This window comes from Phlebotomus papatasi, chromosome 3 (assembly GCF_024763615.1).
Source record: "Phlebotomus papatasi isolate M1 chromosome 3, Ppap_2.1, whole genome shotgun sequence".
NCBI classification, from domain to species: Eukaryota; Metazoa; Arthropoda; class Insecta; order Diptera; family Psychodidae; genus Phlebotomus; species Phlebotomus papatasi.
In genome coordinates, this window is record NC_077224.1 from 77,930,358 (window position 1) to 77,956,121 (window position 25,764).

The 25,764-nt window shown below is 32.3% G+C and overlaps 1 protein-coding gene across 4 annotated transcripts in view; it reads right to left on the reverse strand.

The window, feature by feature from the left end:
• The window catches only part of LOC129805885 (KH domain-containing protein akap-1), a 42,571-nt gene extending 18,537 nt beyond the window's left edge, over positions 1 to 24,034 (reverse strand). The window contains exons 1-2 of one of the 4 annotated variants that reach the window (XM_055854121.1): positions 309 to 655; positions 132 to 227 (exon numbers count right to left, since the gene is read on the reverse strand). The gene's annotated coding sequence lies outside the window, so the exon portion shown is untranslated. Of the gene's footprint in view, positions 1 to 131; positions 658 to 23,849 lie in introns of those variants that run through there. The other 3 variants (XM_055854120.1, XM_055854119.1, XM_055854122.1) reach the window with 3 other exon arrangements.
• Positions 24,035 to 25,764: the final 1,730 nt, after the last annotated feature.

The following is a 25,764-nucleotide window of genomic DNA, read 5'->3' on the forward strand; positions in this document are numbered from 1 at the left end:
TCTCTTTTAATTTTTTTTGCTACTCATTCATCCAATTCACCCAAAAGAAAAACCAACTATACCACAGAGAGATACAAACACAGTGAGAATATCTTCATTGCTGTTGGGCGGTTATGAGAACACAAACTTACAGCCCCAGCTGCCATGATGATGATTTTGCTGTTCAATATTTGACCACGTGTACAGAAATTTCGTGAGTTGATTCCAATTTGAGGCAGAAAATCCAACTAAAATGCCACAAATTCTTACACAATTTATCAACCACAATCAGTACTTTCAATATATATCACTAAACAATTAAATTTTACCCAAATTACTGCTGTCTTTTAGGTAATTTTTATTGGATGGAAATGTACTTCTACACACTCCTTTCACTTTGAGAAATCTTATGGTGATTCACACGACAGATTTCCACGTCAAAAGACACTTTAAACAGAAAACGTGGTAATTTTATGCAAAAAATGCAGATTATGAGAATGTTAGGATTTTCACTTAATAGATTTTAATTAAAATTTTCTTATGGTTTTCTTTTTCTTTTTTCTTCCCTCTTCTTCTCTTGTAAGAAGTATCCACCTTTCGGTGTTGCTCTCACAAAGTCTCTCTGCCAACTCTACCGGCTCCGACCGGCTCAATGAATTACCACCAACTAGTGTGACTTCACACACCGATTTTCTTCTTTAGAGCGGCCCGAGCGGCCCCACAAATCAAAAGGGGCAAGCAATTTCGCACAAAATTCCCCTTTTATGAGAATTAATTTTAATAAACTGTTATCTCTATTTGTAGGGTAAGTGTGCCAAATTTCGGCATAGTTGCATGCAAGCGTCAAAATCTCAAGTTTGAAATGTAATATTTTAAATACAAATTGGAACCTTGTAAAGAGTTTACCGTTTTTATTTACTCTAAAATCATTCTTTATACATTTTAAAATGAATAAAAACATAGACATAGCTTTGGTACCCTATTTCGGCCACCTTCATTCTCATAGTTCCTTGCCCTTCGGGAAATCTTCCAATGTCTTTTTCACGTCATCTCATTTGTCGAAGCTACATTTTTTGTTATTCTTTTGCATTGTATAATCTCTAGAGTATGTAAAATCTAAAAGTTCATGGAAATTCGAGGAACAAAAAAGGTGGCCGAAATTGCAAGATGGCCGGAATTTGGCACACTTCCCTACCAGGTTTTAGAGAGTAATCTGAGTTTTTTTTTACCAAGAACAAAAATATCACATGCAAAACATGAAGAACGTTACTCTTCTAGTATTAGAGAAACGTATGAGAAGCATCGGCTACAGTGGAAACGCTATTATATAACATATTTCTAAAGGATGCTGAACCTAGCCATAAATTAATTTAGATCTAAAATTGTTTTGTCTATTTAAATTACATTACGGTAAAGCCTATAGCTTTATTTAGAAACATGAGAAAAAAAAGTATTTTCAATGTAGCCCCACCGCCCCTAATCCATTTTTGTGTATGTTTTTCTCAATGTGCCAATTATGTACAGGCCATCTTTTTCCAATCTCGCTAAACCGTAGGCCTTAATTACTTAGTATAGAATAGAATAGAATATTTATTTTTAATTACAAAATATTGTTCATCCCTCTTACAATTTTAATAAAGAGAAAAAATTAAAAAAAAAATAACAAAAGATAGAGTTAAAAAGAAAAAAACAAGAGACAAAAAAAGAGAAAAAAGATTCATTCAGCCTGGACCCGAAAAAACTGCCGAATCCCATCTGCGGACCTAAGCATGTCACTGGGAATTGCGTATATTTATACTGGGAGCAAGAATCCTGACCATCAATGTAAAAATCTAGGAAACATTTTTAATAAAACCTCGATTTGGTCCGATAATTCGGCTGAGATTTTCGGGAAAGTGCCCATGTTTTGCACGGTCCCAAGCTTTATAATGACTAAATTTTTCCTATGTTTCTCAATAAATGTGACTTCGCAATATATTTTAAAAACAGGAGTGGAATGATAACTTTTCGATACTATCGAATCGATAATATCGATAGATCTGTATCTGGTAGATTGACTGAATTATATAAATAATAATAGACTTTTAAACATTATTGGACCAGTTTTTGTACCATTCTTGAAAGAATATAACTGTTGATAAAGATTTGTAGCATCCATAAAAAGTGCAACTATCATTTAAATTTTTCAGAATCGACAGTCAATACTGTCAAAAAGAAAGTTATCATATCACTCCAGGACACTTTCTCCTAGTTTTAAAAATTTGGGTGCGATAAGTCAGATTTATTGAAAAACATAGGAAAAATTTTATCATTATAAAGCTTGGGACCATGTAAAGCAGAGGTGTGCAAAAAACCGTTGAAACCGAATTAACGTCAAAATAAGTTTGTTATTAGTAGCGTTTTGACCTTTGATGAACATGTTTCATGTGACGTTAGTTCGGTTTCAACGGTTCTTGCACACCTTTGATGTAAAGCATTGGCACTTTCCCCTACAGGAAAGCTTTATATATCCTGCGTACTTTTGTGACTTTTTCTTCAGTCGTTTTTACCTTAGAGTTCAAGGTTTTTCCACTGATTTTTATATATATTAGACTTTTCATATTAAAATCATTTTACTGCTCGAACTCAAAGAGAGGGCAGTTATAATCGGCTTTTTTTTAACTTGTCAGTGTCCTGGAGCTTAAACGGTAAAAGATATCAAAATCCGACCTTTGGTGACCACAATAAAAAAGAACTATCTCCAGACATTTTTTTCTTTTCCTTTCGTCTATTTTTTAATAAATTCATATACGATAGGCCCCTTTTTCTCTCTATTATTGAATTTAAGATTATCTGGGTGCGATTGTCATGTCAAACCCCATTATTCATTCCTTCATTCTTATCCCAATTGTAGTCACGGATATATGCCGAAAAAATACACAGGTTGATCTTCGAGAAAACTCAGCTCGAAAAATTTGGCGGTAAAAGATCATGTTTTTCTTATACGAAGATGAGCACTCTGACCTTCCCATTACAAGTCCAAGCTTCAGGCATTTTACGATTTTGACACATTGCATACTGTTCTTATTCCTTTTTTTATGTTTTGACTATCTGACTCAATCAGATTCAATTAAGTTATTTTGCCCATTTTTATTCTTATTCCATCTGTTTCTCTTTTTCCCCATGTTATCTCTCCCTAACATTTCTGTCTCCATCACAAGTCCTTTTTTGCTCCTTTTTCGTTTATTCATATTTGCTTCTTGATATTTTTGCGTGTCATTTTGTATCTTTAATAAATGGTAAAAAATTGTTTTCCAATTAGACAATCTTCGAAAGTTTAATTTACAAATCGGTCTTTGAAGGCTGTTTCGTATTCCGATAAAAATCCCTAATCTTAAAAGTGTCTTATTTTTTTACTAATTCCATCTAAAACGTATCGAGCTTCTTTAAATTTTCTTTAGTTTTAAAGTTGATCGCGTGGACCTTAAAATGCTGGAAATTTTTATGTTATTTCCCATGAGAATGAGCGAGATGACTAGATCTAGATCTCATTCACTCTCACTGAAATGTCAAAAGCATGTTTACAAAACAAAAGTTATTGTGCGTTGGGCATTACGCCCAGCGCACAATAACTTTTGTAAACATGTTTTTGATATTTCAGTAAGAGTGAGTGAGACATAAATTTAATCATCTCGCTCACTCTTACATGAAATTTATAAACTATAAATTATATTATTATATACTTATAAAATAATATTTATTTTTTGTAAAATGTAATATCAATAATCCGAAAGATGATTTCTAAGGGGGTCAACTAAAAACCCCAAGTCGTTGTCTCTAACCGTTTAGCCTCTAGTTATAGTGGCGGCTAGATGAACAAACAGCGGCGTGACATAAGAAAATCTTAAGAATCAAAAACAAAGCTTTATATTATTAATAATATTACTTTTCATCTGTTGTTTTCGTGAACCCGGAATTTTTCAATGAATACCCCTAGTAAAATACAGACAACAGTATGTTGTGAAACCAACTCACACAACTCTCTCATCTTTCGGCCACAATTCCAACAAATACACGGGAAAATTGTACAGTGTGAATACTCTCTCATGGTCTCAACTTATAAGCTCATATGGATAGATTGGTTCCTGTGCTTATAGGATTTTAAAAGAATTTTTCTAACAAATATATTAACATAGTGTTAAACTATGTTTATTTGACAGATAAAAAAAGGTGGCAGTTGGTTACCACTAACTTTTTACACAATTTCTCACTCATATTTCCTAGAAGTGTTGTGATTCTTCATTTGTTCTTCTTCATACAATCTTCTCTCTTTCACTTCGTTCTTAATACATTTAATTTTCTCAATACATTTACACCAAACTATCTCCTTCACTTCACATTACATTTATTTCTTTTCTTATGTTTTTTTTTTCTTTTAAACTGGCCTTTCGGGGAGTTTCAAGTAACAAGAGAAATTTTCCTATACACCAAGTGCAAATTCTTCATTTTGACGAAACATTCTCATACATTTCTGGGCCTTTTATTGGACGTCTCTCTCACACATCATTTGACTGTTCTTCAACGCAAATAAGACAATTTTCTGGACAATTCGCATGATCTTCATCCGGGAGATAGTCTCTTTTAACCTCACAAAAGTTCACAAGTGGAAGAGTTTGTTTTTTTTTTTTTTTGTTGGCGGTAAAATATAAAACTTCTTTTCCAGTATATCTTTTCTTCTCATTCCTGAGACATTTTCGACTACCTGAGGGATTTTATTGTTTCTCAACTGCACTTTGTTGACTTCGTCAGACATTTATGCAATACAAATGTGTACCGAAGGAATTGCATAGGAATGACAAATTTCTAGATAATAATTAGAGATGTCTATCTCTTTTATGTTGGTAATGAATTAAGTGATAGAGAACTCACCCTATGATGTTTTTGGTATTGAAGATATAGAAACCAATCTCATAAAAAAGTTTAGTCAATTTGATGGATATTTTGATCAATTTTTAATAATATTTTTTAATAAATATTATTCGTCGTGTAATCGATTCTGAAGAGAACGAAAAGTGTTTTGTTTTTATTAAAAAAATTAGATAGGGTAGGGGGAGGCTTTGAACTTTCGCACACTAAAATGATGTTCAAGTTCAGTGATTTTTTCTGACTAGGGGAAACTGGGGCACCACCAAACAGGGGTACCACCAAACACTGCGATTTTTTAAATAAGTATAAGATTTCAGAGAATGAGACTTACATGAAATCATAGATACTATAGGGATGCTTGTCCAGAGAAAGAATGATCCACATAATTCAAGTAGTTTAGAAATAAGAATCTTTTTTCGCAAAATTGTGAGATTTTGATAATTTTAGTCATTTATATATCTACCTGGAAAGTAAAACTGAAATAAGTTACATCAAATTTCACTATACCAGTACTTTCCTACATGTTTTGGGATAATATTTATGTATTTACTGAAGAAATTAATGTTCACATTATTTTAAAAGAATATAAAATCCATCACAAAACAGAGTTTGGGGCACCAACAAACAGGCAAATTTCTCACAATTTCAGATGTCGCGAGCGTAGCTTGAATGGCAAAATTTTTCCTCTTATCTTTCTTACTCTTCATCTCCCTCTTTGTTCGATTTCTGAAATTTATACACATTCATGGGATTTTCATTCAAGACTCAGAAGAAATATAGTTTCAAGAACCCAATTTTGCATTAAGTGATTCTTAATGATTCTTAAATGATTTTAATCAAGGATTGACGAATGATTTCTCGATTTTATTACAAATAATCAGAAGAGCGCGCAAAATTTCAACTTTAGGTCTAGTGTTTGCCACGATTTTAGTGGCGCTGCTTTCCAGTCAGAAGTCGAATGATGTCAAAATGATGAAAAATCTATTGACAAATATGTTCGGTGTGCAGTGCTTTAGTTTTTTTGCTATTTTGGTCACTAATTCTAAATTTTGCAGTGCTTTTTTGAGAATTATTTACATTTTCAATACCTTCTTTATAATTAAGAGTTGTGGTGAATGCCCAAAATAACTTCAATGGGTGAGAAAAAGAGGTGTTTTTTGGTGCCCCAGAAAGTGTTTATTGGTACCCCGGGTGGTTGGAAAAAAGCGAAAAATGCATGGTGATACAATTTTCCTTTTTACGGAAAATTGAAGTGCTTCACATAATCCTTGTATACATTAATATGCAGCCTATACCTAAGACTATAACATGGGGTAAGCAACATTTTTCTAAAATTCACAGTTTTCTTAGGAAATTCAGTCAAAATCGCATCTTTCAAAAGTGTTTGGTGGTACCCCAGTTTCCCCTACCATGCAAACCGTATGGATTCTCTAACTATGCCAAAAAAATGTCTTACTTATAAGGTTCATAATCCCACCAAACAAAATCCCAGGAAATCCTTAGATTTTCCTCCAGAGGAAAATGAAAATTTAATGGCGATTTGTCCGATAGATGAATCAAGTTTCTATTATCGCACACGATTCACGCCATCATTGAACACCCCATTTTCACCGTAAATTTTGCACCGGACACTAAAAGTTGCACATCATTGTTTAAAGGGAACTCTAATCTACTTGATTAAACCATTTTTATAAGGAATAAAACATTTTAATATCACTTTTTTGGAACTTTTCTGAGAGATGTTTTATTGACATTAAAAACCATTTTTTTGCTTGATTCTACGAGAATTTCACTCCGGAAACGGTTAAATCTGATGAATACTTTCTTGAAAAGTCCAAATATCACCAAACTTACACGAATCAATAAGTTTTTAAAGCTAAAAATTGACTAAAACTCTGCAAGCGAGAAGACCGCATAAGATTCCACCATTCCTCTACGGAGCCGGATATGCACAAAAACGTTTGAATGCGCATCGCATTGAAGATTTCTCTGTTCCTGCAGCTGCAGGAATCGGGATTTAGTACAGATATTGAGCTTCAGCAGGTGAACAAGCTAAAATTTTCACAAAACATCTTCTTACGGACAATTTCTTTTCTTTGTCATGCAAAACAACACAATAGTGAGGTTATGTCAAATATTGTCAAAAACCAGTTGTAAACTGTATGGGCTTATTGCAGATGTGATTCTTTCATTGCACATTCAGTTTGTGCAAGCTTGAAAAATATTTTTATATCAAAGAAATGCAAAATTGCTTAATAATTACTCAAATGCAGCCTATTTGAGTCAAATTACTTCTTGTTTATCAACTTTACGATTTTTAAGTTTTCCTTTTTAGTGGTGGATCAAATCAGTAGATTACAATAGATGTGAATATGAAGGATCGCATCTAAAATGAAGTTTCTTGAAAAATGTGAGAGAAGCCATGTCTTCTATGTGCGATCGATGAATCTGAGTCAAGTTTGTGAATTTTGTTCCACCCACAAAAAGTGCCTGTTCAGCCTAAAAGATTTTTACATAAATCTGATTCCTAATAACCCTTCTACCCTCTGTGATAGTAATTTTTCAGAAAAGTGTAATTAATTCTGCACAATCGTATGAAATATTGCACAGCAAAATTACAGTTTTGGACCTGTTTTTATTTTTTGTTTCCTAAAACTAGGAAAAAAGGATTAGACTCTCAATTTTTTCAGGAAATATGGGATTTAAGGTTAGCTATTACAATATATAGCCATATGTGAGATTCATAAAGGAATATAGGAGAAATATGAAGTGTCCGAAGGTAGCGTATGTGCGAACGATCAAAGCCTCCCCCTATGTGTATCAAATTCCGGCCAGCTTGCAATTCCGGCCACATTTTTTTTTTCTCAAATGTCCATGAATTTTTAGTTTTTGCCAGGGGGGTGACATTAGCTCTGAAAAATGCAACCGGTTTTAGTGTAATTTTTTTCCTGTTTTCGTACACATTTCGCGAGATATCTCCAATACTACGTAGGTTGTCAATTTAGGGTTTTCGGTTGCCTCTTCGTTATTAAATTGGCTTTTATTTTGTATTAGTATTTTTTACTAGTTCATTCTACAATGACAGAAAATAGCTAATAAACTCAAAAAAATTTTCGGCTCGCTAGAAACATATGGGAAACATAGGAAATGTCATGTCCCTGGTTTTTGCATATTGTAGAGATTATACTATGCAATAAAATAATAAAAAATGTATCTTCGATAACCGAGAAGATGTTAAAAATGCTTTGGAAGGATTCCGGAAGAGCAAGGAACTATGAGAATAAAGGTGGCCGAAATAGGGTACCAAAGCTATGTCTACATTTTTATTCATTTTAAAATGGATTTAAAATGATTTTGGAGAAAATGAAGACGACAAACTGTCTACAAGGTTTCAAGTAACACTCCTTAAGAAAAATTAACAAAAAAAATAACTAATATGAAAAATATTACATTTTGAACTTGTGACTTTGGCGCTTGCATTCCAATATGCCGAAATTTGGCACACTTGCCCTAAGTCTGATAAGTTTTATAATTTTCCTAGAAACATTCAATACAGTGAAATTGTGACATTCTTTTCTGCCCAATCAATAAATTTGATTTAAAATTTTTACTGTTCTAAAAGAATGAATAAATGATGCCCGAGGAATTCAGTTTAATTTCTCATTTACATAATTCTAATAAACGTGTAACGTGTAATTGGAACATTCATGCAAAAAAAAAGAAACTATATGATATATCGTGTTATAGTTAAAACAAAATATACTGTTATTCTTACGAAAAATTAATTAGTGATTAATTAAATTTTGCAATTGCATTATGGATTAAATGCTAACGTTGGTGGTTTTTATGCCAATAATAAATTTTATTAAAATTGTCTGGCAATGAAATTGAATAATTTTCATCATTCAGCAACAAGCTCCAACATTCCATAAATATTTCAATTGAACAGTGAAAAAGTCCACTCATCAAAAAGTGTACTTGAAACGATTGAAGGAAAATACGTCAATTTATGACGGTTTCTTTTTTTTTATCAACAAATGTATTTCGCAAAGAGCTGTTGTGATAAGGCACACTCACTGAAAAGTTTTTCAATTATAAAATACTGGGATATTCGGATAAGAAGATAATATAAGTATTAAAAAAAAGCTTCTTAAAAATAATTAAAAATTACTCTAGTAAAAGATACCATTATTCCATTTACTAGACTAGATGTTATGTTGCAAACAAAAATTTAGTAGAAAATAATCCAAAAAAACAAACTTGAACCTCGAACAACTCAAAAGTATGAAAACGTGTAACAATCGTAATGAAAATTACCTTAAAAAACTCATTAAACAACCAAAGGAATAAAATACAAATTTAAACCTCTTCTAGTGGAAAATTTAAGAACGATAATAATTCAAATTTTTGGTGCTATTCCAAAATAAACTATTTATAATAGCGCAACATAACTTCTTGTACATTTATTGTATTTTATGTGTTGGAAAATTTACTCATTTGAAAATAAATTAAATTGTAAAGCAACATGATACGAAATAAAAAATCCTATCATACTTTAGAGCCAATTGTAATTATTAAAAATTATCAAACGAAAGATGAGACAGAATATTCTCTGTTTATTTTCATAATTTTAGTTGAGATTTTTACCATCTCTTTTAAAATTAAAATCAAAGGTGAATTGAGGAAAAAAATGTGACCAATTGAAAACCACAAAATTTGATATCGAAAGACAATACTCTCTATAGGGGAAACGGGGACACCAACAAACACGGGGCAGGACAGAACACTGCAATTTGTTAATTAGATATTAAACTTTAGAGGGCGAGACCTGTATGAATTCATAGATACTAATATAGATGCTTGCCCACTGAAGAAATGTTCGCCATAGACCAAGTACCGTTCCACCATAGACCAAGAAACGTTCATCAAAAAAGAGCATTTTGATTAGATTTGCATGTGTATGTAATACACAATTAGGGGAAGGCTTTCACGCTTCGCACACTTCATGTTTTCCCCAAATTCTTTTAATTAATTTGACCTGGGGCCCCAGTCAAAATCTCGATAACCATAATCCTAAACGCAAAAAAAATGAAAAGGCCAAAATCCTGAATGGGTCAAAATCAAGAAAAGTCAAAGTCCCTAATGGGCATAATCACGAAAGAGTCACAATCCCGAATGGGCTGAAATCCCGAATGCTTCAAAATCCCGTAAAGCCAAAATACTGAAAGGGTTAAATTCCTGAAAACCAAAAATTCAGAATTCTTAAGTGTTATAGCCCCTCCTACAATTTCACCCGGATAATTATTCTACTCCTTATATTGGACTTTAGATTAGAGACTTATGGCTGAGACTTAGCGCTAAGTCTTAGTGTGAAAATATCAGGTTGTGGCTAACCCCCAAAAACGAAAGGTTTATTGGTTTGTTAGTGACTTATCGATGACGACGCACCCTTGCAGTGGCACAATGAAACATAAAATCAATCATTACGCGTATTCACGTAGTGTTTTATGATGTTGTAAACGAAAAACTGATAGGGAAAAGGCTCATAATTTTGTCTAGTTTCTTATTTTGGACACTATGAGGATAAAATTGGACACTAAAAATAAATTGATTAAAATTACGGATTTTTATTCCAATATTTGATGAATAATGAATTCTATCTAAATATTTGTTCATTTTGGAAGATTTTAACACTAAATACGTTAAATTTTAAATATGATTTAAGTTGAGATTGCTTTGTTGAAAATTCAGTGTGAGTAATTGCTTACGAGAAATATGACAGAACTTCGTGTTTACTTCAGTCTTATTTAGCTGTGGTGAAGTACTAACAATGTTTCTTCACTCTTTTTGAGGTGAGATTTGCCTTGTGAATTAGATTTTTCGTGTGAAAAATGGGAAATTTTCTAAGACATTCACCAGTGATGTGATACTCCTTATTTTGGACAGGTGTTTTTCTCACGAAATTTCGTGAAGTTTTAGTTTTTGTGATGACTAGGTTGGACAAATGTACCTATACCAAAAGAGTACAAAATGAAATTTCTCCACCATGCTCGACAGAGAAATAATTTTATGCATAAACGTTTATGAACGCACTTTCAGGATGATCATTCGGGATGTTCGAATTATGGCCCTTTCGATATTTTGGCGTTCGGGATTTTGGCCGACCACTACCCGGAACTATGAACTTGATGAGATTATGCAAGCAAGTTTGCCAACCATTAAGAGATATTATTATTATTATTAATTTTATAAGGGATATATTTGTTACAATTCAATCATGTTGTCGTATTTCCCGTATTGGAAGAATCTACTGATCATAGATCGCCCAGGGACAATGTGAATATTTCTTCCATGCTCCCGGAGTTTTTGGGCACAAGGGGTGTACTTTCATTACGCTATATCAAAGTGATAATGTCTTTTTTCTAGACATTAAGATCTTTTCACCGAGCGGGACTCGAACTCAGAGCTGTAAGTCAAGCCGGGGATCTATCCGACCAAGGACCAATGATTTTGCCTATTGTACCATTAAGATCTCGCATCAAAAGCTAAGCTAAATTGAGTAAAAAATTTTGAAATACTTCTAAGTGTATACAAATAAATTTTAACGTATTAGTCCCGAAACTTAATCGAAAAATTGACGCCAAATACATTTTGCATACATTACGGCGTTTCTGTAACTTATTTGAAAGAAATCTCCTGAGCGTATTCAAATTTTTTGGGTACATAATGACATTTTATGCAGTTTTCTCGTTTTTAAAAATATAACATAATCTTGGGACCCCCTATAAAAAGAATTTTTTTTTAAAAAAAGCAATTTTGCACGAAAATTCTTCTCTCAAAGGTGCCCCACTTTCCCCTAATGAGATAATGCCTTGGGACTTATTATTCAAAATTCGTGAATTAAAATACCTATATATTCAAATTTGAATTAGATCAACACGATTTGTTTGTTAGTTTTATGGGTTTTATGATTATCTGAAGGATTTATTTTCTAGAAATTCTTTTTATAAGACAAATGTAAAATATGTTAATATGCACATGTAACATGTATTGGCGTATTTTCTCTCCAGTTTGCCTTTTCAAACAATAGTTTAAATTTATTTTCATACCAGCTGCAACGACATTTTTCTCGTGAAAAAAGTTTAGCAAGAAAAAGTTTCATTCAAAATTTCACAAGTTATGACCAGCGCACAATAACTTTTGTTTGTAAACATGTTTACAAAATTTCCAAACAACATGTTGTTGTGTCAACAACATGTTTAGTAAACAAAAGTTATTGTGCGTTGAGCATTATGCCCAACGCACAATAACTTTTGTTTTGTAAACATGTTTGTGACATTTCAGTGAGAGTGAGTGAAATCTAGATCTAGTCATCTCGCTCTCTCTCATAGAAAATTATGAAAACATATTTACAAACAAAAGTTATTGTGCGCTGAGCATTACACCATGTCTGTCAATATTTGCCCCAGTATTTTTGAGAACTCCCATAAAAGCCATTTTTAAATAATAACTGAAAAAACACATTTCTTAAGGAAAAAATAGTCATCTTGTCACATTTTGCCCCATGTTTCCCTATTATTCTTACACTACTGTTTCATTTTATAAAATTTCTTCTATCAAACTGATTAGATATACTTAGAGAGAAAAAATGTCTTATCTCACTATACCAATATAATAGCAAATCGAATGTGGTATGCATTGGTCAGGGTTAAAAAAAAACGCACAAAATACTTGGTTGCTTGAAAAAGAGAAAAATTCGAATAATCTTTTTCATTATTCAAACACCTTTCACCGGACCATTTTTTTCGCGAATCGGCTTTCTGTAGTCACTCTTTGCTTATACACTCTTTTGCCCATGAATTTATCAACATACACAGCATCTCGGTTCATTTTGAGATCGAATGAATATGGTGTAAAAATCCGTAAAGTCAGTGATACTGAGGTGTAACATTTAGCAAATATAATATCGTATCTTACAATCTTGTAGATTTTCTCCTATTTTGTGTTCTTCTAATTATAACCAATGCTCGTGTATAAATTTCGCGCATATGTGAAGAAGAAGAGACTCACAGTGATATATAGAAGAATTAGAAATGAAGATAGAAAATTTACTTTATACGAAAGACGGCCACTATAATTTTCTTATTTTACTCAAAATGATGATTATGAGTTTGTAAGAAGAAAAAAAAAACATGACAAGAATGATAGAATTCCTTTCTCTTTTTCCATATACCATCCCACCAGCAATCAATTGGGAAAAAAATGCCAAAACGTCCACACTTAAAATTAATTGTGATCTTTAAAATGTGCCCCCAAGTAAAATTTTAACATTTAAAGAGCCGGAAATTAACCGGTTTCGCTTACACTCATGATTGGCTTTTTATTGTCAAAAAACCAAAGGAATAATTTAGTCTTTTGTTCCATTTTTTGTTCTTAAAGAAATTTATGCAAGTGTAACACAATTTTAAAAGACAAAAAGGTATAATCAATATGAAAAATTTCATCTTTTAATCTCTCACCCAATTTTATTTAGTTGTTTTTTTTTTCAATACGATCTCGTTCACTCTACCCAAAAAAAAAAACCAATAAATGTTAATTCCGACTAAGATACTCGACAATTTTCCGTTGATAGACGGTTTTTTTTTCTGATAATTTCTCCATATTCCACGAAATTTTGTGCAATGACGGAATTTTCAACACGTTGTTCACATTTTTGCGCCGATTGGAGATTAAGAACTTGAGTTTAAAAGTCACACCGATAATGTTACCAATCAAAATATATATAAGTACAATATTCCTCCATAGGCCAAGAGCGCCAAGAGCATTAACTTGTCACTGTATGCTCCACAATTCAATACAAATTTATTTAATGTATATATGTATAGATGTGTTCCAAGTGGTAGAATTTAACAAAAATGCTGCTAACGTATTTGTTGGAGGCAAAACTTCTCATAAAACCCGCTGAAAAAAAGTATCCACGTTGCACGTTTTTTCCCGCCTGAACGTTGTTATTTTTTTCTCTCATTCATACACTACTTGTCTCTCTCTCTCTTACAGCCCCAAAGTATTATTCATTCACAACACTTGTTAAGTAATCTTACTGATTACCCATCAAGTGGTCACTGTCTCAATAGCCAGGATAATTAATTTATAAGGGAGCTGTTATTATTGTCACGCTTAATGAAATTTACTTAGTCGTATCATTATGAGTTGCTCTTAATTCAAGAATATTTATTTAAGTAAAATCTACGATCATTAACCAAATTCAATATCACCAAATGCTATCCTTGAGCCAAAAGGAAGACAACTTGCTCGTGTTCTCTCATCGAAAGAAAACAAAAAACCTTGGTAAATTAGTATATATATAAAATTCAAATGAAAAAAAAAATAGCGTAATATACTGACCCAGGAATAAGTTACGTTAATGTTCTTTCTCTCTTGCTTCCCATTTTTTTCTCTCTTTTGCTTCTTTATATCTTTTAACTCTTCACGGTTCGTCTCGCGAAAATTTATTTTATAAGAATGAACTTGTGTACACTATCATCCAAGAGGCGGAATTAAATATAATTCTTTTACTCTTTTCCTTCTCAATAAAATAAAAAGTAGCTATATCTATATGATAAAATACATATATATACAATCTGACCATATCCACAACACGCTAATCACTGAGCCCTGAACAAATCCAGAGAATTTCTCTCTTTCCCACTTTATACTTGTTTTATTTTTAATTCAGATAAATGTTTATTTAAAAAGAATAAATATTAATATGGATTTTAATTTTATAAGCCTTTTTCGACATTGTGTTATAATTGTGTTCCTATGTGTGGTGGGATGCAAACAAATTAAATATTTAAAACAGGCAAAAATATTTACCTATTGATTTGCAATTAACAAATGCTTTTGGTGTTGGTTGCAATAACAAGAAAATTGTGTCATTAAAAGCACATTGTGTGTGTAAAAATTGCTGAAAAACTGTCCAAGCTTTCAAATGATTCATCATTCACCAGTAGTGACAAACTAAACTAGGGTAAATGTGCTAATTCAAAACCATTTCCAGACGCTTTAACTTTGACAGAAGATTCAACACTTTAAGTTCAATTCTTTTTTTCTGAAGAGAATCACATAAATTTGCTCCTTGACTCTTCTAGAATGTTACTGTTTAGTGAAAATTCTTTAGATATAGGGTAAGTGCTCATAATTTTGGACAGTTTCTAAATTTGGACACTTTGAGGGTAAAATTGGACACTAAAAATAAATTGATTAAAATGATGGATTTTTATTCCAATATTTGATGAAAAATGAATTCTATCTAAATATTTATTCTTTTTGGAAGATTTTGACACTAAATACGTTAAATTTTGAATATGATTTGAGTTGAAATTGCTTTGTTGAAAATTCAGTGTGAGCAATTGCTTACGAGAAATATGACAGAACTTCGTGGCTTACTTCAGTCTTATTTAGTTTTGGTGAAGTACTAACAAAGTTTGTACGCTGTTTTTGAGTGATATTATTGAATATTCATTGAATATTGTGTTGATTCACGTTACTGATGATTTGTACATTTGACCCGAAGTGAGATATGCCTTGTGAATTATATTTTTCGTGTGAAAAATGGGAAATTTTTTAAGACATTCACCAGTGAGGTGATGATTCTTATTTTGGACAGGTGTTTTTCTCACGAAATTTCGTGAAGTTTTAGCTTTTGTGATGACTAGGTTGGACAAATGCCTGGAGAAACAAAGGAGCATCATCTCTACGAAAGAGATGTAGCGAGAAATGCCTTGAGAGGCTCCCGGAAAGGTCAGGGAATGAGCGAATCTGCACGTACTTGGAGTATCGAAGTCAACTCACTTTAATGAATGATATGGAAAGTTTCCGGGCTTCTGTGACATTCTACGTTTCCCTTACATGAACAGGAAGAGGACTTGGTAAGATTGGTTCATAAAATGAAGAACAATAGGCATCCTGTTGAGGCGGATTATCTGTCCAAATTTACAGACAAGTTGTAAAAATTAATAACCAAGTTGTCCAAAATAAGAGTCAAATTCACCTCTACATATCAATTCATTTTTAAACGTATTAAAACTAATTTTAGTAAAAATGAGATGATAAATAGCTTGCCAAGTTTCTAAACAATCTTTCTGAAAAGAGAGTAACAAAAAAAGTCAATTAGTATTGAAAATATCGCACTTCAAACTTGGGATATCGATGCTTATATGCAGACTGTCCAAAATTATGAGCACTTCCCCTAATTTAAAAACTTCTTAAATACAAGAAAAACACACAAGTGCAAAATGCTTCTACTGGAAACAAATTAATCCAAATGGCGACAAGGGAAATTTTCTAATTGGAGACAAACAGTGTAAGTGAAACCGCGACGAAAGTCTTCCAAAATCTTGTTGAGTTGCTCTTGAGTGCAGGATTTGTACTTATTCCTGGGGGTAGATTATTTAAGTAAGTGAACCCGGTGAATGATTCACTTGACATATCAAAGTGAACATTTTACTAGTGAACCGCTAAAATGCGATTATGAAGGTGGTGAACGACTCACTTTACTCAGTTTTTTGAGGTTAGGTTTTTCACCATCATTTGATGGGGTGAAACTGGAAGTGAATGTAATTTTTAGTACGAAAAATACATCACAGAACCGAAAGTAAGGCTTTTTCACATAACTAGTATATAATGTGACTCGAAATCATTGAGTTTATAAAGCATTTAACGCAAAAAAATTGCCAAAATATAATTTATCGAAACACTGTTTTCGTGGCACGTATAGACCGTATAGAGTATTCACTTCCGGACAAAACGAAAAGATTCACAAAATTTCTCACTCACGTTAACAGATGCTGCTCTCGGGTTTGTACACATTTTGTATTATTTTAACACCAATTTCACTCTATTTTTGCTAAAATATCGCGGAAAACTTAGAAAATTTGTGAAAAAGTACATGACCACCGAACAAAAACAATGAATTTTGCCGTCTTCGAATTCACTCTAGCAGTTTTTCACCGCAACTGATTCACTCACTCATTCATAATCATTTTTCTAGCAGTTGTGAACGCGAGCGGTGAATCGTTCACTTGTGAACGTTCACGGTTTTTACATAATCCACCCCCTGATCTTTTCTCCTTTCCCATCTAAAACAATAAGAAAATCTCTCCAAAAAAATCATATTTTCGGTGTTTCCAATTGAAACATTTGCAGACACTTCAGAAAAACCCTTTTTGTTCACGAAATAGGTAATTATTTCATTTGAAAACTTCACGTTCCGTTAACAATAAAGATTAGCACTTAATTTAACTAAAATTAGCCACAAATATGACATAAATGTTAAACAAAACGAATAAACAACAGTCACCTCATTGTGTTTTTCATTGGAAAACATGGTCGATCGATGAAAAATTCGATGGTGAAAAGGTACACTTTTAATATTTCTGAGAAATGAACAAATTAAAATTTGTGAATATGAATGGATTTTTGCTTTATTTGGAGCAAAATTAACTAAATAACGAAACTGAGGTATAAAAAATATATAAATATAGTAATTTAGTACTGTATTTATCATGAAAACAGTGTCGTTTCCATTTGGAGTAGCGAAAAGTTTCCATTTGGAGCAGGTTTTGAATTAGCTTAATTTACCCTACCCTATACCTCAAAAAATTAGTTTAGCTCTTTAAGCGTTTAGTTAAATAAAATTGTTAATGTTAATGGACAATCAACTTTTGTTTGTAAACATGTTTTCGGAACTTTCTGTGAGAGGGAGTGAGATCTAGATCTAGTCATCTTGTTCGCTCTCATAGGCAATTTCGAAAACATGTTTACAAAACAGAAGTTATTGTGCGTTGGGCATTATGAATTATGACTAGCGCACAATAACTTTTGTTTGTAAATATCTTTTCAAAATTTCCCGTGAGAATGAGCGAGATGACTAGATATCTAGATTTCATTTACTCTCACTGAAATGTCAAAAACATGTTTACAAAACAAAACATATTGTGCGTTGGGCATTATACTTAGGGCATATTATTAGTAAGTAGAAATAATCATATCTTATAGGAGTGTAAACAAAACAATGTTAAAAAAATGTTCTACAAAAGGAACATTTACCAATAAGGAATCGTCTTAAACAATTTATTCGTGATAAACTTTTTGTTTAATATAGATATTTAATATATGTAGATCTTAATCCAAGATGAATAGCACTTTGAGTAGATTACTTAGAGAGAATTTATCTAAAATCAAGTAGAATTAAAATTAATTAAAATCACCCATTAAATTGGAGAAATCTCCCAGCACTTCAGAGACTATGGAATGCAGACAATCCACCGGTGTCCGTCTACTAATTTAAATGCGTCTTGCATAGAGGAGAAAATCCGGCAGAGAGTTTCTTAGAAATTTTTCACATATAAATCGCACATGGACACTTCAAAACAAAATTCTCTGTACTAAGATTGATGTACGAGAGATTTGCTGTATGAACAAAAAAAATTTAATTTTCTCAATGAGAATTTAGCAAACTCATTGAGGAAAAGTTTGGCAATTAAGTTTACAAATGCGAAAAACAGCACACAAATTTTGAAGCATGACGAAAATCGCCTACAATGGCAACATTAGAACTACACTAAACTACTTCTTAGAATTAGAGAGATTGGCAGCCAATAGACATTAAAAAGATTGTTCATGTGGAAGCATTATAAATAGAAGAAAGAGAGAAAATGTATCAATGGTTTTCCCTACAATTTTCTTTTTCACTCTTTCTCTCAGTATTTATAATTTCGTGGGTGTTTTGTGTTTTCTTTACTAACTCAACAACTATTCAAATGAAGGATGGACAGAATTTTTGCAGAAGAGAAAAAAAATTCCCTCAGGCAAAATTTTTTCAAACATTTTTACAATCCACATTTTTGGAAGGCGTTTTAAACTGAAGGACAAACAGTTGCAAGCAGGAACGCCTTACCGCAATAAAGTGATAAAAGCAATTGCTTCAAGTATGTGGTGCGAAGCTGATAAAGACCTTCATCAATCTTTCAGCTGTGATTCTTGGAAAATTTAAAGATACTGCCAAGAAATTGTGTATTTCTCAAACACAAAATTTATTCAAAATTTTAATATATAGTATTCAAGGATTGGAAACAGGTCGTAGATCACGTAATGAGTAATATTTGAGCACTTTTAACTTGTGGAAAACATCTTAAAATAAGTAAGAAAAACATAAAGACTTGAGATCACATTGCCACGTTTTTGGGTCATAATCTAAAAAATATGACTCCTTATTATTTTTTTAAACGTTTGACATTTCTGTCAAATATTGCGTGAAATTCTATTCTACTTGTAGTATCTCTAATTTATATAATGAATTTTAATATTACGTTTAAAAAATAAAAGTAATAGCAAATATAAATATTATGAATAGCACACAAAAATATCGCCTTTTTTGTTGACAATTTTATAGGCATGATTTATGGGACACACACAATATATTTTGTTAACATCTATTTGACGTTTCAGTGAGAGAGTGAAATCTAGTTGGTATCTCATTTTAGGCAGTTTCGAAAACGTGTTTGCAAAATAAAGTTTATTGTGCGCTTGGCATTATGCCCAACGCACAATAACTTTTGTTTTGTAAACATGTTTTTGACATTTTAACAAGAGTGAGTGAGATCTAGCTCAAATCATCTCGCTCTTTCTCATAGGAAATTTTGAAAACATGTTACAAACAAAAGTTATTATGCGCTAGGCATTAGGCATAATGCTTAGCACACAATAACTTTTAGTTTTGTAAACATCATTTGGGCATTTCAATAAGAGTAAATAAAACCTATATCTGGTCATCTCGCTCATTTTCATAAGCAGTTTCGAAAACATGTTTACAAAACAAAAGTTATTGTTGTATATAGTATTGTTGAATATAATGCCCAAAGCACAATAACTTTTGTTCAAAATTTTCTATAGGAGTGAGTGAGCGAGATGACTAGATCTAGATCTCACTCACTCTTATTGAAATGTCAGAAACATGTTTAATAAACAAGAGTTATTGTACGTTCGGCAATAACGCCTAACGCACAATAACTAATAACACCTAATAACGCACAATAACTTTTGTTTTGCAAACACGTTTTCGACTTTTCAATAAGAATGAATGACAGGTAGATTTAGTCATCTTGCTCACTCTGATAGACAATTTTAAAAACATGTTTACAAATAAAAGTTATTGTGCGTTGAGCATTGGGCACTATATTGAGTATACAATTACTTTTATTTTACAAACATGTCTTCGAAATTTTCTATGTGTACAATGAACATCATTTCATTTGTGTGTTTACAAAAATTATCAAGTTGTCAAGTACGTAACTTCAAATAATAAATATACACTGCGCTCTCCGATCTCCTTATATTCCTTGTGTTTTTTTCGGGGCCGGACGTGACGTGACATCCACACCGAGAAAAATTTGGATGGTATTTTCTACAAATCGTGTCTTTAAATTCTACTGTCTTAAAAGATAGTAGAAAATACCATCCTCCATAGAAACTTTCCTTTAGAATCTACCATCTTGACATTTTAAATTTTACTATTCTATGGATAGTAAATTCTAATAGCCGGATGGTAAAATCTACTATCCTTCTTTAGATTTTACCTTGACCTCTCTTAGATTCTAATATCTGGATAGTAAATTTTACTGGCCGCATATTAGATGTTAAAATTTAACTGGAAGACAGTAAATTTTAACGGAGGATAGTAATTTGGATTGAAATTACTATCCAAGCCAGTAAAATTTGCCATCCTGCTATTAGAATGTCATTTTGGAATATCGTGTATGCCGATGCAACGGTTCCCGATATGCTTTGAATACATTATAGGAGTTCGTGGCGCAGCTGGAAGATGCTCGACTGTCATCACAAAGGTCGCGTGTTCAAATCTCGGCGTAGTCATCAATGTTGGAAAAAGATTTTCACGCATCAAAATGGCTTGAAATACAGAGATTGTCATCCAAGAAAGGGCCCCAAGCTCTCAAATAATGGCTAAAAATTAATGGAAATATGGAAAAATAAATTTTTCCGACATTTTTCGTTCTAATATCCGGCTAGTAAAATTTACTATCCTGCCAGTAAAATTTACCATCCGGCTAATAAAATCTAATATCCGGGATATTAGAATTTACCATCCGGTTATTAGAATTTACTATCCATGCAATAGATTCTACAATTTTTGACAGTCCGATTTAATATCGCGTTTGCTGGGTGACTTTTTTACTATCCGGCCATTAGAATTTTGTATAGAGGATGGTAAATTTTACCATCCACATTTTTCTCGGTGCACACTAGAGCCCGACTGGGGTCTCCGATATTCGGATGATTGAGACCGAAAATGACACTTATAAACCCAGAGAGACAGAGAAGGCAGAGAATGGATATTTTTTGACTCTCTAGATATTTGACAGCTGTCACTCGAATATCGAAGAACTCTAATATATTTAGTGACCATGAATTTAATATCAAGGAAAAAAGTTAAAATAAAATATTATTATCTTGCTCAAGAATGCTTTTAGAAGGATATCGCCTGTATACAGTATTCGAAAAATGTCAAAATTTCTTCAAAGATAATTTTTGATGAAAATTGTTCGCAATATGTATAGGCCTTTAAATACAATTTAAACTCTTGTTTACAAAACAAATATGCTTGTGCATAGTCTATTGTTTCTTGATATATAATGCCCATCACACAATAACTTTTGTTTTGTAAACATGTTTTCGAAACTTTCTATGAGAGTGAGCGAGATGACTATATCTAGATCGCACTCACTATCACTGAAATGTCAAAAACATATTTAAAAACAAGTTTTTGTGTGCTAGGCATAATGCCCAGCATAGAATAATTTTTGTTTGTAAATATGTTTTCAAAATTTCCAATAAGATGAGAGAGATGACTAGATCTAGATTTCGCTCACACTAATTTAAATGTCAAAACCTTGTTTACTAAACAAATATTGTTGTGCGTTGGACATAATGCCCAACGCACAGTAACTTTTATTTTGTAAACATATTTTTAACATTTCAATGAGAGTGAATGAAACAGAGATCTAGTTATCTCTTTTTGTCTCATGGGAAATTTTGAAAACATATTTACATATTTTTAAATGTCTGTGAGAGTGAGCGAGATGACTAGATCTAGATCTCACTCACTCTCACAGAAATGTGAAAAACATGTTTATTAAACAAAAGTTATTGTGCGTTGAGCATAATGACCAACGCACAATAACTTTTGTTTTGTAAACATGGTTTTGACTTTTCTGTGAGAGTGAATGAAACGGAGATCTAGTCGTCTTGCTCGCTCTCATAGGCAGTTTCGAAAACATGTTTACAAAACAGAAGTTATTGTACGTTGGGCATTATGCCCAGCGCACAATAACTTTTGTTTAGTAAACATGTTTTTGACATTTCAATAAGAGTGAATGAAATCTCGATCTAGTCATCTCGCTCATTCGCATAGACAATTTTAAAAACATGTTTACAAACAAAAATTATTGTGCGTTGGGCATTGTACTTAGGGCATATTATTAGTAAGTAGAAATAATCATATCTCATAGGAGTGTAAACTTTGAAAATATGTTTACTATCAAAAGTTATTGTGCATTGAAAATAATGCCCAACGCACAATAACTTTTGTTTTGTAAATATGTTTTCGAAACTAGCTATGAGAGTGAACGAGATGACTAGATTTAGATCGCTTTCTCTCTTATTGAAACGTCAAAAACATGTTTACAAAACAAAAGTTTTAGTTACTCGAGCATAAAGGAAAAATTATGTTTCTCTTTCTAATATTTGCCTAAACATGATGTTTGTCATTATTTGCACAATATTCCAGAATTTCCGTATAAAATAATAATAAAACATATTTATTTTGTAAATAGTAATCTCTAAATATTGAAAAGACAACAAAATTATTGGGAATGGCATAAAATAGGGCATGTAATTATACGAATTAGACAGGTTCACTACCCAAAAAGCCACTAAAATTGTAAAAGAAAAAAATATATTTAATAAGAGTTTTCATTACTTTAGAATTTTACTAATTTGTCGCATGAGGCGCTATTGTCCGTTTTCTAATAAAAAAAATCCGTTAGACAAATTTGAATATTTGATAATTTTTTTTACCATAAATACAAGTAGATTCTTATCACTGAAATTTACAATATCTTATCAGGAATAATAGATTTTTATCTGTAAAATTTCCCAATATAAATCCAATTGGTTTTTCTTAAAAATGAGTTTTCTGCTTCCAATTAATTCAGTAAATTCAAGTTAAAAGAATTGAAATCCTTACTCGCCTTTCCTCGCATTTCTCAAGAAGGAACAGGCCTATAAGTCTCACAATAAGACTTATTTTAGAAATATCAAAGTTAGCCAAAAACAAATAAGGTTTTATTTGTCGGTAAAACAAAAGCAAAACCAATGCCAAAATTATGGAAATTGTTCATCGGTCAATGGCTATGTTGACGCCAATCTTCCTAGAATTTCCTCTTCGTGACGTCCGTGACTCTCCTGAGACCGTCGCCGGCCGCCAAGATGCCCCGTGCCTGAATCTAATTTCCCCACGAAGGTGTGGGTGAGATGAAAATGCTCAGGCAAAAAAAAAGTTTTTCTAACCTTTCTCGTCTCCCCGTTGTCACATTTGTAAAAATAAAACGCGACAGGCATTTGTGACCCAATTACGCAGCATTTCGAGCAGACAAAGAGGATTTTTCCTCACCATCCGATCACACACACCCAATTAAATCCATCTTGGGTGCGTCCGGGTGGGATATTCAGGTAGATTTTCAGAGAAATGTGGCCCAAAAAGGTGCCCCAAAATGTTGCAATGCTGCGAAATTCCTTCAATGGCTTCATGATCACACACACTTTTCATGCTCAAAAAATAAGAGGTTGCCCTGATATTTGATGGTAAAAATTCTCAATGTACTTACATTGCAGAGGGTGAAATTTATTGCCAAATGTATCCTTGCGACTTGGGAAATTTTTTACACAACTCGCTGTACTTTTCTCTCTAATATTCTTCGGGAATTTTCCAAAAAACTTGCACTACTTTTCCACGTGTAAAGCGCTCACAGTAAAAATAATGGCCGGCTTGATGCTGTCAAACATTATAGGGGACCCATAAAATTATAGCCGACTCGCAATGTGTTATAAAATTATAACAGTTCTGCCGCTGCAAGCGCGTCCATGCCAAATCTGTATTGTCATGCCAGTTTACTTCAATTTTGAATCACTTGCGTGCGTTGCGAGCAAAGTGCGTAGTTTAACGTATTTCTTTTGAGATCAATTCAGAAAAAATACACAAGAATGCAAAAGAAACTAAAATTTTGAACATAATTATGAACTCAGGCAAACTATTGATAAATTTGATATTAAATTCCACATTTGGGCAGAAGGTATGATTTCGTGACGCTCTGAGTCAGAAAATATTTTGATTTGATTGGAAATACTGGAAATATAACATCTTTAACACTTAAAAGCCAGAGATAAATTAAAAAAATCATAAGCGAAAATTATATTTCATATAATTTTAGTCATATGATGAATTGATGAATATTTTAGTTTAGAATATTTTATTAGAATATACGATTATTTAGAAAAATTTTAGTACTTAATAGAATCAAAGAAATAATTTGCAAAATTTCAATAACCCAAAAGGTTTGACTAATTGAGCATTTGAAGCTAGGATGAAATCTTTTTGTAACAAACTGATAACACCGATAACACAGATTAAACAGCTTTAGAGAGGTAAAACTGAACTAAATACACGCCTTTTATCCATTTGAGTTAATAATTGGAATAATTTAATAATTCACTTTTAGGGTACCGTCGTTGCGGGTGACTTTGCACGTTTTTTCGCTGTTTTTCAACTTTACCCTCTAAAAGTGGATAGTTAAAGTGAAGGGAGGGGGGGTTATTGGATAAAATTATTTGTATTCAGTTGTTAGTGAATGGATTTTGTACCACTAATATTAATTTTATAAAATTTTACTGTGTTAAAAAAAACCAAGAAAAAAGGCTTGCACTTGGGATAAGGTGCGGGTGACATTGCACTTTTTAATAAATTACTTAAAAATCAACAATTTCTGATAATAAACGACAATGAAGATCTTTAGTTCTAAGGGTAAGGTACACGAGATCTACAACCCACCCGGCAAATTCTGCAGAATTCTGCAGAAATTCGTCAGATTTGAATTACTAACTGCCGAAAAATCAGCAGAATTTCTGCAGAATTTTGTTCTAAGGTGGATCCGATCGTTGTATGAAAATTCTGCAGAATTTTCTGCAGAATTTCTATAGAAAATTTTAAAATTATCGGCAGAATTTCTTTAGAGTATTTAGATGATTTCTACATTTCTTCTACCCTTTCTAATGTTTCTAAACATTATTTTAACTACATAAAAATATGTATTTCAATTTATTTAAAATTCAATTTTTATTCAACAATTTTACGTGAATACTCTCTTTTTTTACAATATTATTATAATGTTATAATACAATATTATTAAATCAGCCATAATAGAAAATGCGAAGGGGAAGGAAATGGTTAGAAAACACGAAAGAAATTCGCGATGCTCACGAAGTCGCACGACTATGTCGAAGCCACACGAAGTATCCGATTGAATGACAAGAAACGTTAAAATTTCAAAAGTGCAGAATTGCAGATCTAAGTTTTGCTGGGAAGATGACGTGGTCGCCATCTTGATTTGACGTGTTTGTCCGCCATTTTGAATAACTGTCAAACCCTAAAACTGGCCCGATTGGGTTGAAATTTTAGTATGTTTTAGCTGATGTCAAGACCTTTTCAAAACGTGTCTATGTTCCAGTCTACGTCAAGTGTTTAGA